Here is a 16,128-nt window from a genome sequence, read left to right on the forward strand (position 1 = left end):
GGACATAAAAGTATCATCGTGCTAGCCTCATGATATACGAATGCAAAAATGGTAACCTGGCTTAGAAACCTCGCAGTTAATAACTGTGGAAGTGCTTAATGAACACTAAGCTGCGAGGCGGCTCTGTCCCAGTGTGGGGATGTAATGCCAATAAGAAGAAGAAGAAGCTGCTACCGCGCAATCAAATTGTTGAATGTCACCTACGAGGTACTACAACATTTTATGCCGTCCAGGTGTTCGCCATTCGCCAAGTACTGCAGAAATGCCGCGAATATAACGTGTCCACACATCATCTATTCATCGACTTCAAAACCGGATATGATACAATCGATCGGGACAAGATAAGGCAGCTAATGCACGAACACGGATATGAAGGAAGCCTACATTGCACTGAAGAGGGAAGCTAAGCGGATCAGACAAGTCATCAACACGTCGAAGACGGAGTATATGATAGGAAAAGGTTAAAAAAAAGACAATGTGAGCCACCCACCGCACCGCGAGTTTGCACCGGTGGTGACGAAATCGATGTGGTAGAAGAATTTGTGTACTTGGGCTCACTGGTTACTGCCGGAAATGATACCAGCAGAGAAATTCGGAGACCCATAGTGGCTGGAAATCGTACGTACTTGGGCCTCCGTAAGAGGCCCCGAATAGAGTTTGCCGCCGTACAAAAATGACGCTTCACCATACGCTCATTAGACCGGCAGTCTTCTACGGACACGAGACCTGGACGATACTCGTGGAGGACCAACGCGCTCTTGGAGTTTTTGATAGGAAAGTGCTGTCTACCATCTATGGTGGGGTGCAGATGGCGGACCACGAGTTGCATGAGCTGTTTGGAGAACTATCCATCGTTCACACCGCGAAAATCGGACGACTACGGTGGGCCGGGCACGTAGCCAGAATGTCGGACAGTAACCCGGGCACAGGAAGGCGAGGTGCTCAGCGGGCAAGATGGCTTGATCAGGTGGATTCGTTAGCCAAATGAAAAACATTCGACTTTCAAAAATGTGTGTAATGATCCTAAAGACTTAAATGTTGATTTAAGCATCGAAAAAGATTTTCTATTACTTGGTGGTTTATCTTCATCGCTGTGTAGATTGTTTGAAACGTGCATATAATATTTATGTCGTGCATATAATATTTACACTCAATGCTCAAAAGTCATTGTGTTCATTCGGTGCTCGTTCCTATCCGAAAGTTCCAGAAGGAGTTCATCCGTGAACCTTCTTACGATCGAGCATGAGGTGATCCAAAGGTGACGCCATCACTACGAAGAACACCTGAATGGCGATGTTGCAGACGAAGATGGCGGTATGGTGATGAATCTGGGAGAACGCGCGCAGGACATAATTTTACCGGCTCCAAATCTCCAGGAAATCTAGGAGGAGATTGACCGGCTGAAAAACGACAAAGCCCCTGGGGTTGACCAACTATCAGGAGAGCTATTTAAACACGGTGGTGAGGCACTGGCTAGAGCGCTGCACTGGGTCATAGACCTGTGCAGGAGTTCATCAAATTCACTCACCCGATGGATTTTGACATTTGAGCGGGTCGTCTTCTCGAACAAAAGTTCATTTTGCGTTCATTATGCGGGCGCTCAAACGTCATAATTTCTTGGGGAGTTCATTTTGCGTTAGTCTATTACCAAGATTTGGGAAGAGGAAGTTCTACCGCAGGAGTGGATGAAAGGTGTCGTGTGTCTCATCTACAAAAAGGGCGATATGCTGGATTGTAGCTGCTACCGCCGTGTGGTAAGACGCGCGGCTACAAAGCAAGACCATGCTGAGGGTGGCTGGGTTCGATTCCCGGTGCCGGTCTAGGCAATTTTCGGATTGGAAACTGTCTCGACTTCCCTGGACATAAAAGTATCATCGTGCTAGCCTCATGATATACGAATGCAAAAATGGTAACCTGGCTTAGAAACCTCGCAGTTAATAACTGTGGAAGTGCTTAATGAACACTAAGCTGCGAGGCGGCTCTGTCCCAGTGTGGGGATGTAATGCCAATAAGAAGAAGAAGAAGCTGCTACCGCGCAATCAAATTGTTGAATGTCACCTACGAGGTACTACAACATTTTATGCCGTCCAGGTGTTCGCCATTCGCCAAGTACTGCAGAAATGCCGCGAATATAACGTGTCCACACATCATCTATTCATCGACTTCAAAGCCGCATATGATACAATCGATCGGGACAAGATAAGGCAGCTAATGCACGAACACGGATATGAAGGAAGCCTACATTGCACTGAAGAGGGAAGCTAAGCGGATCAGACAAGTCATCAACACGTCGAAGACGGAGTATATGATAGGAAAAGGTTAAAAAAAAGACAATGTGAGCCACCCACCGCACCGCGAGTTTGCACCGGTGGTGACGAAATCGATGTGGTAGAAGAATTTGTGTACTTGGGCTCACTGGTTACTGCCGGAAATGATACCAGCAGAGAAATTCGGAGACCCATAGTGGCTGGAAATCGTACGTACTTGGGACTCCGTAAGAGGCTCCGAATAGAGTTTGCCGCCGTACAAAACTGACGATTAACAAAACGCTCATTAGACCGGTAGTCTTCTACGGACACGAGACCTGGACGATACTCGTGGAGGACCAACGCGCTCTTGGAGTTTTTGATAGGAAAGTGCTGTCTACCATCTATGGTGGGGTGCAGATGGCGGACCACGAGTTGCATGAGCTGTTTGGAGAACTATCCATCGTTCACACCGCGAAAATCGGACGACTACGGTGGGCCGGGCACGTAGCCAGAATGTCGGACAGTAACCCGGGCACAAGAAGGCGAGGTGCTCAGCGGGCAAGATGGCTTGATTAGGTGGAAGATGACTTGCGAACCCTGGTGGGATGAAGATGGCGGACCACGTGTTGCATGAGCTGTTGGGAGAACTATCCATCGTTCACACTGCGAAAATCGGACGACTACGGTGGGCCGGGCACGTAGACACACTCTCGCCCAACACCCCGCGCACCCGATCGCGAGGTGCTCAGCGGGCAAGATGGCTCGATCAGGTGGAAGATGACTTGCGAACCCTCGTGGGATGCAGATGGCGGACCACGAGTTGCATGAGCTGTTGGGAGAACTATCCATCGTTCACACCGCGAAAATCGGACGACTACAGTGGGCCGGGCACGTAGACAGAATGTCGGACAATAACCCGGGCACAAGAAGGCGAGGTGTGCAGCGGGCAAGATGGCTCGATCAGGTGGAAGATGACTTGCGAACCCTCGTGGGATGCAGATGGCGGACCACGAGTTGCATGAGCTGTTGGGAGAACTATCCATCGTTCACACCGCGAAAATCGGACGACTACGGTGGGCCGGGCACGTAGACAGAATGTCGGATAGTAACCCGGGCACAAGAAGGCGAGGTGTGCAGCGGGCAAGATGGCTCGATCAGGTGGAAGATGACTTGCGAACCCTCCGTAGACTGCGTGGTTGGCGACGTGGACCGAGCCGAATGGAGAAGACTCTTATATACCGCACAGGCCACTTCGGCCTTAGGGTGAATAAATAATAATAAATAGTTTTTTTCTGGAATTGTTCCAAAAGTTCCACCAGGAATCTATCCGAAAATTCCTTCAGAAGCCATACTCAAGTTCCACTGGAAATTCCTTCAAAATTTCTCCCAAATTTCCTCCAGGAATAGCCCCGAATTGTTCCGGAAGTTGCTCTGGGAATTGTTATGAAAGTTTTTCCAGAAACTCCTGCAGAAGCTCACCCAGGAAGTTACTTTAGGAATTTATCCCGAAAGTTCCTCCAGAAATTGTTCCGGATATAATGCAATGATATTTACAAGAACACCTACAAACAACTTTTTGCTACGATCGTACTGGTGTATAACTATTGTCGGCGTAGCACCAAGTTAGAATTCGGAAGTCGGGACTTCCGAACCGAACTTTCTTCCGAAGTTTTATTTGTCAAACTAATTGATGCGTTGTTTAGCGCATCTTTAGGCGAATCCAGCGCACTACTTCCGAAGTTGGGAAAGTTGCCTGTATCTGGAGAAAAATCCAACTTCGGTATAAAAAGCGGTATAAATTTATTCCGGATACATAATATACCGAGCAGGAGCGATGACCTCAATAACAGAAATTGGTATGAACTAGTCTTGCATGAGAGGTAAAATACTGAAAAATAATACGTAAAACTTTTATGTAGAATACTTGAGGCATAACATGCTTAGGTGTTTCAATACCAAACGAATAATAATTGGTTATGCATTTGTATTGAAACTCAATTTAATAACTGAGTTTGTTATGACTTAAGTATTGTGCATATTATAGTTTTTGGTATTATTCCTTTGGTATTTTACCTCTTATGCAGGGCTAGTTCATAACAGAGTATGGTATCAATAACAGAATTAGGTATTATTCAGCCAACTTCTTCTGCTCGGATATTTGCTTCCTGATGGATCTCAGAAATGCAATGATAGTTACAAAAAGCACATCAAAACTATATTTTGTAATGCTAGTACTGATCAAGGATGTTATCGATCATTTAGTAATCTGCCTTCGAGCATTTAGTAGTTTGTCAATAACTCATTCCAGGGGCTAAATTTCAAAATGTGTTGTATGGTGTACTTCTAGTGCAAAGGTTTATCTACAACTCTGCCTAACAGTTCGTTGTTTGAATTTCACTAATAACGGATCAATAGCGCTAGTAGCAGTAACTTAGACTAAATGATTGCATATTTTATTATCATTTAGTATAAGTATAGCACCTAGCACCGTAACTGCTTTAATAGTGGAATTCAAACATCGACCTGTTTAAGAGTTTTGACGTAGGACTTACGTCTTTCTTTACTATACTGGGTGTCATTTAGATTTTTGGAAATCGAGAGCGTTACGCTGAAAGGGAAGATTTCGAACGTTACTAGAGCCTTTATCTTTCGATGGATTTTTAAGATTCATATATCAATCGACTCGGACACTCTCCAGCAATTTGCCAACTTCATTGAGACTTAAGATTTTTAACGATAAGCTATTGAAAATTTCAAATCATGTCAAGGTCAATAAAAATTTCATATATAATCAATCTCGTGCATTCCTAACACGGACATCAGAATGCATTGCACGTGCCTTCGGATCCACCGCAAGATTTACTTTGTGCATAAAAGAAACAGTGCCTTCCGTATGCGAGTCATTACAGTTTGTGACAGCAGCGCGTACTGACGTGCTTTTCGCTCCCGCATTGTTTCTCGCATTTTTTTACCTACACAGCATGCAGTCGCCAGCGGGAGAGCTCCCGATGGGTCTGCGAGTGTGCATGAAAGAAGAGGGCGCATTTTTTTTGCCGTTCTATGCTTGATGATGGTCGGATGCAGTGGTGTCGGTTGCGATCGATGCAATCGCCTCGCTCGGAGTTCACGGCTAGAGGCTGCGAGGGCAGCGGTGGTGGATGAAGAATAATAAAATTAGCCCAGAGAGATTTAGTCTGCTCATCCAGGGAAAGTGATTGGTTTAATAATCCACAACTATAACAGTTCTGATTCCTTAGCAAAAAATCAACTACGCTATTGAAATTGATTAAAAATAATTATTTTCATTCATTCGCGTCAGGCATTGGTAACTAAATGATGCACATTAAGCAATGGTGTTGATATCCATTTTATATTAGGAAATTTTGCCGTATTACATGTAAATGTTTTAAAATAGTTCGCAAAAAATAATTTCCAGAAGAATATTTTTAATAAACATTGTTTCATACTTTGGTTCTCATTTTCTGAGAATTTCTTTTTTTCGAGAGTTGACTAGTTGAAGTCTTAATAGACTGGTATCTCGGCTGGGCTCTCCATGTGATAAACAATACTAGCAGACGACTCAGGCTATGTTGCTCACTAGGTCACTGCGGTCTGGGTTCGTATTGTGATCATACCGATACTTTTCCCTTCCCGCAGTCTGTCAGTTTAAAAAACAAATAATAATAATAATGAAAGCTCATAACGCGCATGAATGTTTTCCGAATAATTAACATGTAAAGTTGATTTAATGTTTTCTTGGAGCCGACATTCAATACCGAATAGTAGTCTATGTTGACAACGGGTGGTACTGATGCCATCTCCAAGTAAAGGCCGTTCTACAGCGATTAACGCAACGGCGCATCTTGACAGTAATTCTGTATTCTCTGTCAAAATGCGTCATCGCGCCCACCACCGCAGCCGAGCCATAACACTTTGATGTAATGTGATGGGATCATACTAGTGGACTTTGTTTCAACATGGAATAATTTAAATGGTATCGTAAATATACAATAAATTAATTTAAGTACTATTGCAATAAATCGACATATTAATCTGAGAGCTTCCATTATTTTGGCGGTTGATCAAGATTATGGCGTCATATCCTTTACAGTACTGTCTGATATCATAAATTTCAGTAGTCAAATGGTCATGTTCTATTCCGCTCTTCAAAATTCAAGTCTTTAAAGTCTGGTCCAAGATTCAGTTATCAATGGTATGGTAATGCTTCATTGCGTCTATTTCCTAGCTAAATGAATGAATTTTACGATTATGAAGCATTGATTTATATGAATAACATCATTAAAAATATGTACTATTCGTTGGATCTTTTGGTCACTTAAAATACAATTATGTTGATGTGTATATGGTATAGGTATACACGATACACCTCGTTAAATTTGAATTGCTGACTATATTTCAAATAAACACCTTTCATGAAAACTTATTTTGAAACTAAAATATCGTATTACAATTTGATGAATATCAATAATCGTCCAAAGTTTTGAAAATTATCTAGTGAAAGCAGTCGAAACTGAATCGAAAAGCCAAAATTGGCCACAGTTTAGAACCGTTCACCAAACAATCTTTAAAAAATGGGGCTGCTATTTTAATAACTACATATTTTGAATCATGTTCCAAGAAAACGCCTAATACTATCTTTGTGGACTTATGACGGCCTTGTATAGCATCATCATCGTCTCGGAACTAGAATCAGTCAGTAAAGATTTCAAACTATTTCGTGAGCTTCCATTTGATGATGGGCTTAAAAAGACATTGATTGATCCTCCTCACGACCTTAGGTGGTCAAACTATTAGTCATGTAGAGAAAAGGATAGTGGATGAAAGCATCATATGGTCTATTCTCATGTACATAGGTGGCTAAGGTTTCAGTTAAACGTGACTCTATCTCTTGTTTTACCGTCTTGCGCTGATCATGAGTTCATTCCCTATCGGTCATTTACTGTGTTATAAGGTAGTCAACTAATTTTATTTGTCTTTCAGAATACACTTAGTCACGTCTCCTATGTCCTTCAATCTTTCTTTACATTGGAGTATGTATTATTTTTTCCTAACCCAAAAAAATGAAGAGCGAAACAGGTTTGTTTATACGTTGATCCATGCAGTAAAAGTAAGAGTAAAATAACAAAGATTACTGAGAAGAAATAACGAATACAATCACCGTATATAATGCAAAATTAGTAAATCTACAGTATCTACTTTCACTACTTACTGTATACTGAACTATGAACTACAATTGGTGCAATGGATGATCGTTTGCTTCCCAGTCTTTTGTGTTAGTATTTTGTTAGTTAAGACTGGTACTAGACCCTGCCGGAACCTCCGCAGCATATACTCAAGAAGATGTTGTTAGATCATGCGACACCTTCTCTAAGTATTTGCATGGAGGTATGATATATCAAGTGTTTAATTATTTTCTATATATTGGCAAAAAATACTCGACGCGTTTCTGTTAAATTGAAATGTTACCGGGATTAAAATACGTACTTCAGTACTGCTTATAGTGTAACCTTACTCGGATGCAATTAAATCATCTCGTTTTCGTCTAACGGTAATGTGGTGAGTACTAATAATACTAGCAATGTGTACTATAAAAGAACAAATTATTTCACAATTTTAACAATATGCAGACACTTGACTTATCAACGTTGATCCCATCATCCGTGGACAGGGAACATCCAGGGACAGGGAACCTGTTTAAGAGAGTTGTAGAAAAACCTTCGCACTAAGAGTCCCCCTAGGGATCCTATGGTAATGGTTTTCTGAATAATGTTATAGCATAGTTGTAACTATTATTGCAATATTGAAAACCATTTGTGGGCATCTGATCTTTGAGGAATTTAGTATTGATATTATTTACGGAAAAAAAATCTTTAAATACTTACTTGTCGTAAAACTGGCGAGAAAACTAATCAATGGCAACTACGATTTCGCGATTGACTCAGAGCTAGGCTTTCAGAATCCGGATCTAGATGTGTTTCTCTTTATTCTGTGATTCGCAAATCCTCTGCATGCAACACTACTGTACACATGTTTCGACCGACCAGTGAAATTTGCGAGAAAACGTCGGTCAATGATATAACAGTTCATTAGCTTGAAAGGGCACATATCCACTTTGACTCCCAACTACTCCTTCGGCACACTTTTAACTTTAATCGATACTACTTATGCTTTAAATTTCCCTTCTAGGGCAGCCGGTGCCCTGAACCGAACCCTGAACAACCGTTTTGGTTAGCTATGCCACTGTCCGGTGGTTTATAGTGGATTACTTTTTTTTCGGAAAGCACTCCTCGCAACTACTGAAAATACACTTTCACTTTCCAGAAGTACTATCAGTGCAGTAATTTAATTTTATATTTCCGGCCGGATTTCACTCGGCACTGAGAATCGAGCTGAGAACTTTTCCACAAAACTGCGTACTGCGACGTATACGCTGATTAAATAAAATGAAACGAAATGATTGAAATTACCTGTTCGCAACCAGGTTCGCAACACTTGGATCTTCAACTTTCGCTTAAAATACTGTGGTGTGAATCTTCCTCCGTCCGGTATCGATACGATACATTTGTGACCGAACGAAAAGTACGTTCCGCTGAACATTTTCGATTGTTATCACTGTTAGAAGACTTTACCCATTAATGGGTACTATGTTATTGTTGATATTATTCCCACCGTGAAAAATTCACCCATTTTCTTTAAAAAGCGCCACTACTCATTAAAATGGGTAGTGGCACTTTTTCAAGAAAATGGGTGAATTTTTCACGGTGGGAATAATATCAACAATAACATAGTACCCATTAATTGGTAAAGCCATCTAACCGTGATTCTCAATTTCGTTGTTCATTTTCCCTGGGGTGCGCGCACTTCCAATTACAATTTTTCTCACTTAGGCACTGAAGCCTTCCCAACTCCTCAGAACACTTTTTGCTCCTCGAGTAATATTCTTTCCTAAGAAAATTTCTTTTTTTCCTGCTGCTTATATGCTGATTTTCCCGTCCGGCTATCGTTTGATAGCCTTCACCTAAAAATCAATCCACTTTTCACGTCTGGCTGAGTTCCGGCAATTGCACTTTTTCAGCCGGGTACCGTAACCGGATCACAGAAAAATCGAAACGGTTAAATTCTGCACATCTTCCGCCGTAACCATCAAACAATTAAGCGGTAACAGCCGCCACAAAATAATCCGGAGCACGAACGACTTTTTTTTTCACGCGCTTTCTCATCCAATTTTCTTTTGCAACTGAAGTCAAGTCGTTTGCGTCTTGCGCCCGCAGCCAACGCTTCGATCAAACGTTTGTTTTGTCACTCACCAGGGACTAACGAATCCCTGACGATCCCCACCAGTGCGTAAATAAAGCCAAAATATTGTCGATGCAGATGAAATCAAGAACATGTATGAACTTGTCTCAACTATGTCGCTCGACTGAAATGTCGCTGGTCGCTGGCGACCCTTTCCAGTAAGTGCTACAGCGACGCAGGTAAATTCAATGCGTCGCTGCAGCACCAAACTGGAAAGCGCTCGCTGGTTGAGCGACGCGACGGTCCAGCGACGTTCCAGCGATGACCCGCATAGACAATGGTCCAATGCACCGAATGAACACAATGACGTTTGAGACGGGCGCTGTTTACTAAAAATGAACACTTGCATGAACTCGATGAATGAAAAAGTATTCATTCTTAGTAAACAGCGCCCGTCTCAAACGTCAATGATGAACTCGGTGCATTGGACCATAGCAACCTCTATCATGACGCGAACTCGCACCGGTCGTTGGTAAACGGGTGTGGGAAATGTAAACGCAACCTTCGGTGAATAGCGAGTTGGCAAATTTGGCGACCCGCTCCAACCGTTGCCAAACCATCACACGGAAATATAAAGTAACCCATAAATAAAAAATCTGCCGTCTGCTGAAAAATTGTTCGGGTACTCATCATCCATTGTGATGGAGGTCAGTTTAGTTTGGATTTCAACTGATTGGCGACGCTAGTGCATATGAAATAACCTGATAGGTTAGATATCTCGAAATCTGGAATTTTTAGAATATTGCCGTCTTCTACAAAATTGTTCGGATGATTAAGGCTGTGAACCATTCCACCGATTCGTTTAACTTTTAGTTAAAATTTGACATTCCGATGGTTATTTTCCCATCGTGGTTAAAATTTTACTCCGAAGCCGACCCATTTGAGTTTTGACAGATTGATAGTTATTTGGAACAAAATGGATTTGGCGCCAATTTTCTCGTGAGCAAAGTTTAACAATCGAACTGTCAAATCCAACCATGCTCCGGAGCAGAGTTATTTTTAACCACAGAGAAATAACCATCGAACTGTCAAATTTTAACTAAAAGTTAAACGAATCGGTGGAATGGTTCACAGCCTAAAACCATCATGACGAAAGTAAAGGCTCCGTCAGACGTTGCAAGCAAATCACTCAAAGTGAGCGAATGATTTCTGAGAGCACTCGCAATTGCAGTCACACGTAGCAATTTTTACTGTAAGCAAATGACAGATTTACTCTCATGCAAATATAAACAAAACGAAAAACTTGTTTTCGGCCACAAAATCTAATTTCATTCCTATTTTGCAGTGCAACACTGCCACCTGAAAACGTTTTCAATTTTGCGAGCGAAAAATTTGCTAGTGCTGCACTAGCAAGCGCAATTTCGTTTCTGCGAGTTGAAAATTTTTAACGCTTAGCAGTCACACATTGCAAGCGAGCGTTTGCTTACGAGTTGTCATTTGTTTGCATGCAATCACTTTCAGTGTAGTCAGACAGGAAAATTTTTGACAGTTGTCGCTTTCTGCGAGCAAAATGCTCGTTGCGAGTGATTTGCTTGCAACGTCTGACGGCACCTTAAGTTTAGTTAATAATACAACCGCTTGGCGACGCTAGTGTATTGGAAATAAACTGATAGGTCAGGTATCTCAAAATATGTAATTTTTAGAATATTGCCGTCTTCTACAAAATTGTTCGGATGATTAAAACCATCATAACGAAAGCAAGTTTAGTTAATAATACAACCGCTTGGCGGCGCTAGTGTATTGGAAATAAACTGATAGGTCAGGTATCTCAAAATATGTAATTTTTAGAATATTGCCGCCTTCTACAAAGTTGTTCGGGTGGTCAAAACCATTATGACCAACGCAGGTTTAGATTAAGATATAACCGTTTGGTGGCGCTATAAGAAATAACCTGCTAGGTTAGATATTCCGAAAACTGAAATTTTTAGAATATTGTCGTATTCCTCGCCGTATTCCACAAAGTTGTTCGGGTGGTGAAGACCGTCATGATGCAAGCAAGTTTAGTTTTAAACACAATCGCTTAGCGGCGCTAGTGTATAAGAAATAAACTGATAGGTTAAATATCTCAAAATCTAGAATTTTCAGAATATTGCCGTATTCTACAAAGTTACTTGCCATAAGACGAGTTCGTAAAATTCCATTTAATTCCACCACTTGGTTGTACCTTTGGCAGATACTACAGTAAGACCATCTTCAGTGTCTCGTACTTGACTCGATTCGACTCAACTCGAGCGCCAACGAGTATTGCGGTTTCAAACTAACCCGAATAGAAAATACAATAGAATTACATTAAAATATCATTAAATTGCAATACATTTTATTGATGAACATTCAATTCTATTGTTCTTCTATTGTACCAATTAAATTGCCTTATTGTTGTTCCAATAAACTTACAATAAAATCTATTGACAGAAAAATGTTGACAATAGTAAAGACACTATAAACAAAGACGGGAAATGTTCCAATTGGAATTCCAAATTTACTGTCAGTGCTATTCCAATCGAGCAGAAGACCTGTCATTCCAAAAAAATCACGCAGAACATTTGGTAAGGGCTAATTTAACTTCCGCAAATAAACATGTTTAAATTATTGTTGTAATATTTTTGGATCAATGTAGCCTAATAAACCCCTACAAATGGTAGAAAATGACTCTCAACATGTTTATATTGTATTTGCTATCTAATTTGCGTGGGTATAAGCGTTACTAATCATTTTTTTGAAATTAAGAAAATCACTTACACCAATTTGAAAACTTTATGCAATATGAGCAGTGTTGCGCACTCAGGGTTGCCTGTCGAATTATTTGCTCAGGGATCAGATTTCGCGTCTTTGTATATAGTGTCTTTAGACAATAGAATAACAATAAATTCTATAGTAATGGCAAAAATTTGTTCGAGAAAAAAACGATTTTTTTTATTGTTACGGTAACTAACAACCCCTATTTTTTATTGTAAAAATACAACAAAATTTATCGTATTGTTACAATAATTTCTATTGTAATTCTATTGGACTTTTTTATTCGGGAAACTTCTGGTTTTGACTACCCTTTTAAATCTTACATAATAATCAACTTAACAGATAATTCGGATAACTTTGTAGAAGATGGCCACTTCCTAACTCTAACGGATTTAGAAATATTTAACTTAACAGGTTATTTCTCATACACTAGCGCCGCTATGCGTATGAATTCCAAACTAAACTAGTCTCCATCATAAATGTTATGGCTACCCGAACAACTTTGTAGAAGACAAAATCTTTCTAAGAGCCCCGCACATAGCATACGTTTGCGTTGCGTTTGACAGTTTTCCCATGGGAAATGTGTCAAACGCAACGCAAACGTATCCTATGTGCGGGGGTCTTAAGTCTTAGATCTCGAGATATCCACCTCACTAAATTATTGCATATAAGCTAGCGCCACCTAGCAGATGTGTGTCTAGCTAATCTGATAATCACAAAATGCATTACGCACATATTTATATTACAAAAGTTGGAGCGCGTTCTGAAAGATTTGAAAATAAATAATATTTTTTCCTGATTTTATTTATTTCCGTGTTTGCCTCAATAGCAACCGGATATTCACCACCGGTGCGAAGCATGATTGCACTTCAACAACCTTGATAGAAACAACCGGTGCGAGAACAAGTGCATAAATAAAATATGAACGCATTTCGTTCCTGAGGATCTTCTAGACCTTTACCTTTGTCAGAGAATTTAGATGCAGATTTTTTCCATTCACCTTGAACCAGAACATCTGTCAGACCAACTGCTCACACTTTCCGAAACTCTGAATCTCCATCCCCAATTTTTTTTTGGTGTCCCAATCCTTGACCTCCTGAAAAACCTTCCAGTCCTGACTCTTCAGCAAATCCTGTGTCCTGAATCCCTCAAACCTCTGTTCATTCCTGACAATCTTCCTGAATTGTCTCCTGAAAAACCTGCACCCCTGAACTTTCCTGAACTTCCTGGTCTCCTGGAATCCTGAAAATCCCAGTCCTGAACCATCCTTGAACTTTGAGTGATCTTCCGATCGTTCTTCATCTGAAAACCCTGATCAGACCCAAGGAAGCACCCCAGGATCCTGAAGGAACTCCTCCAGGATTCCCCAGAATCTCCTCCAGATTCCCCGGGAAGGGTCCCTCAGATCCTGAACTCCCAGATTCTCAAGGAACTCCTCCCAGATCTCCAGACTCTCCTGAAGGAACTCCTGAGATCCCCAGGAAGAACTCCCAGATCCCAGGAACTCCTGAAGCGAACTCCCAGATTCCCGGTCTCAGATCCCGAACTCTCAGATCCCGAACTCAGATCCCCAGAACCACTCAGCGATCCCAGTCCCCCAGATCAGAACTCCTGAACTCCCCAGATCCCATCTCGACTCCTGAACTCTCCCAGATCCCCCAGGATCCCCAGATCCCCAGAACCAGCCCCCTCCCATCCCAGTCTCCTGATCCTCGAACGATGTCCCCAGATCCTGAACATTCCTGGCCTCATCCACTTTGTTTGTTCGCTTTTGCACATCCTTCCGAGTGGAAATGAGCGTTCCCCACTCGGAAGGATGTCTAAAAGCGAACAGGAATCTACCTAAATTTGACACAAACCATCCTAGCCGAGCTTCAACTTCATCTTGGACACGAATCAAGTGCATATTTTAGTCAACGAATTTTGCAAGTATTTGTTCACCACACACAGTCATACGCCCGCGACAGTCGAACCGGTTTAGTTGCTCGCGCGCTTTCTCGTCGAAATATTTTATTCATAACCGTTTTTCCATCAGTGAAGTCGGAGTTGTCGTGTGTGATAAAAAAAATTCTTATACATATTAAATAGGTATGTTGTTAAATTTTCTGTTCCGGAAAGGAAGGAAATTGTTTTAGATGGTGCTCGCATGCTCGGAAAACCGTTGTCCAGGAAATCATAAGTACGATGAGTCGCTGAAATTCCGATATTTTCGACAGGGGGTGGAGCAGCATACGAGGCGGAGGATTATTCCGATTTCCATATGCTGGAAATCAAGCTAATTTTCAATACCGGATTGTCAGCGTATTTCCGGTCATGGCCAGGATCGAAATATGTCTCGAAGAAGTGAGTCTTAAAAACATTCTGGATTTCAGAACCTAATACCTGTACCTGAACTATTCTCGATTCAACGATGAATATTATTTTGTTTTCTATTGCAGTAATCTTGGCAGTAATAACAACGTTCGAATCTGGATCCTGCAAGATGTAAATCATTAGGCGATGGGACCGACGTCCAATTAATCATCCATGTCAAAAGCTAAGTATTCTGCGTCTTAATTTATTATTTATTTTCAGTATTTCATTGTACATTTCCTGAGATTTATTTTCAAAGCAAAAAGTGGATTAGTGGATTTCGTTTGGAATCCTGGATGGATTTCATCGATAACTTGGGTGAATTTCTTCGAGAATACTCAGTGGATTCATTCGAGAATCGTGAATGGACTTGTTTAGGAATCCTTATTGAATTTCTTTGGGATTCCTTAGATGAACGCTTCGGGAATCCTAAGTGAAGTTTTTCAGAAATCCTTAGATGATTACTTTTGTAAACTTGGAAGGATTTTTTTTGAATCCTTGGTCAATTCCTTCCCTAATCGTGAAGGGATTGCTTTGGGAATCCTGCTTCGGCAGTCCGGTGAAGATTCCTATGAGAATTTTGGAGGTATTAATACCTAATAATATTAATAATGGAGGTAACCTGGAGGAATTCCTCCAGGAATCCTGGAGGAGATTCTTTCATGAACCATGAAGCGATCCCTTCGGGAATCCTGAAGATACTGATTCGGGAATCTTGAAGTCGACAGTCTTGATGGATTCCTTAGGAAATCCTGGGGAGATTCGTTCAAGAATTCTGGGGAGATTTCTCCGGGAATCCAGAGGGATTCCATCGGGAATCCTGATGGAATTCCTTCTGGAATCCTGGGGGATTCCTTAAGGACGCATCCTTAGGGGATTCCTTCGGGACGAATTCTTAGGGGGTTCTATTGGGAATCCTGAGGGTATTCTTTCGGGAATCTTGGGGGGATTCTTTCGGGAGTCCTGGGGCGCTTCATTCGGGAATCCTGGGAAGATTCTTTCGAGACTCCTGGGAAGATTCTTTCGAGAATCCTGGGAGATTCCTTCGAAAATCGTGGTTAGATTTCTTAGGAAATCCTGCGAGATTCCTATAGGAATCCTGCAAGGATTGCTTCGAAAATCCTGGGGGGATTCCTTCGGAAATTCTGGGGGGATTCCTTCGGAAGTCCTGAGGAGATTCCTTCGGAAATTCTGGGGGGATTCCTTCGGAAATCCTGAGGAGATTCCTTCGGGAATCCTGAGGGGATTCGTTCGGGAATCCTGAGGGGATTCGTTCGGGAATCCTGAGGGGATTCGTTCGGGAATCCTAAGGGGATTCGTTCGGGAATCCTAAGAGGATTCGTTCGGGAATCCTGAGGGGATTCCTTCGGGAATCCTAAGGGATTCCTTCGAATTCTGGGGATTCCTTCGGGAATCCTGGGGGATTCCTCTGGGAATCCTGGGGATTCCTTCGAATCCTGGGGATTCCTTCTGA

The 16,128-nt window shown here is 41.7% G+C and overlaps 1 protein-coding gene across 1 annotated transcript in view; it reads right to left on the bottom strand.

Annotated features, from left to right (window-relative positions):
* The window catches only part of LOC134225010 (protein-L-histidine N-pros-methyltransferase), a 73,720-nt gene extending 65,028 nt beyond the window's left edge, over positions 1-8,692 (bottom strand). Inside the window, exon 1 of the mRNA XM_062704743.1 lies at positions 8,153-8,692. The gene's annotated coding sequence lies outside the window, so the exon portion shown is untranslated. The remainder of the gene's footprint in view (positions 1-8,152) is intronic.
* Between the last annotated feature and the right edge of the window lie 7,436 nt (positions 8,693-16,128).

The sequence above is a fragment of the Armigeres subalbatus genome, chromosome 3 (assembly GCF_024139115.2).
Source record: "Armigeres subalbatus isolate Guangzhou_Male chromosome 3, GZ_Asu_2, whole genome shotgun sequence".
In the NCBI taxonomy this organism is placed as follows: Eukaryota; Metazoa; Arthropoda; class Insecta; order Diptera; family Culicidae; genus Armigeres; species Armigeres subalbatus.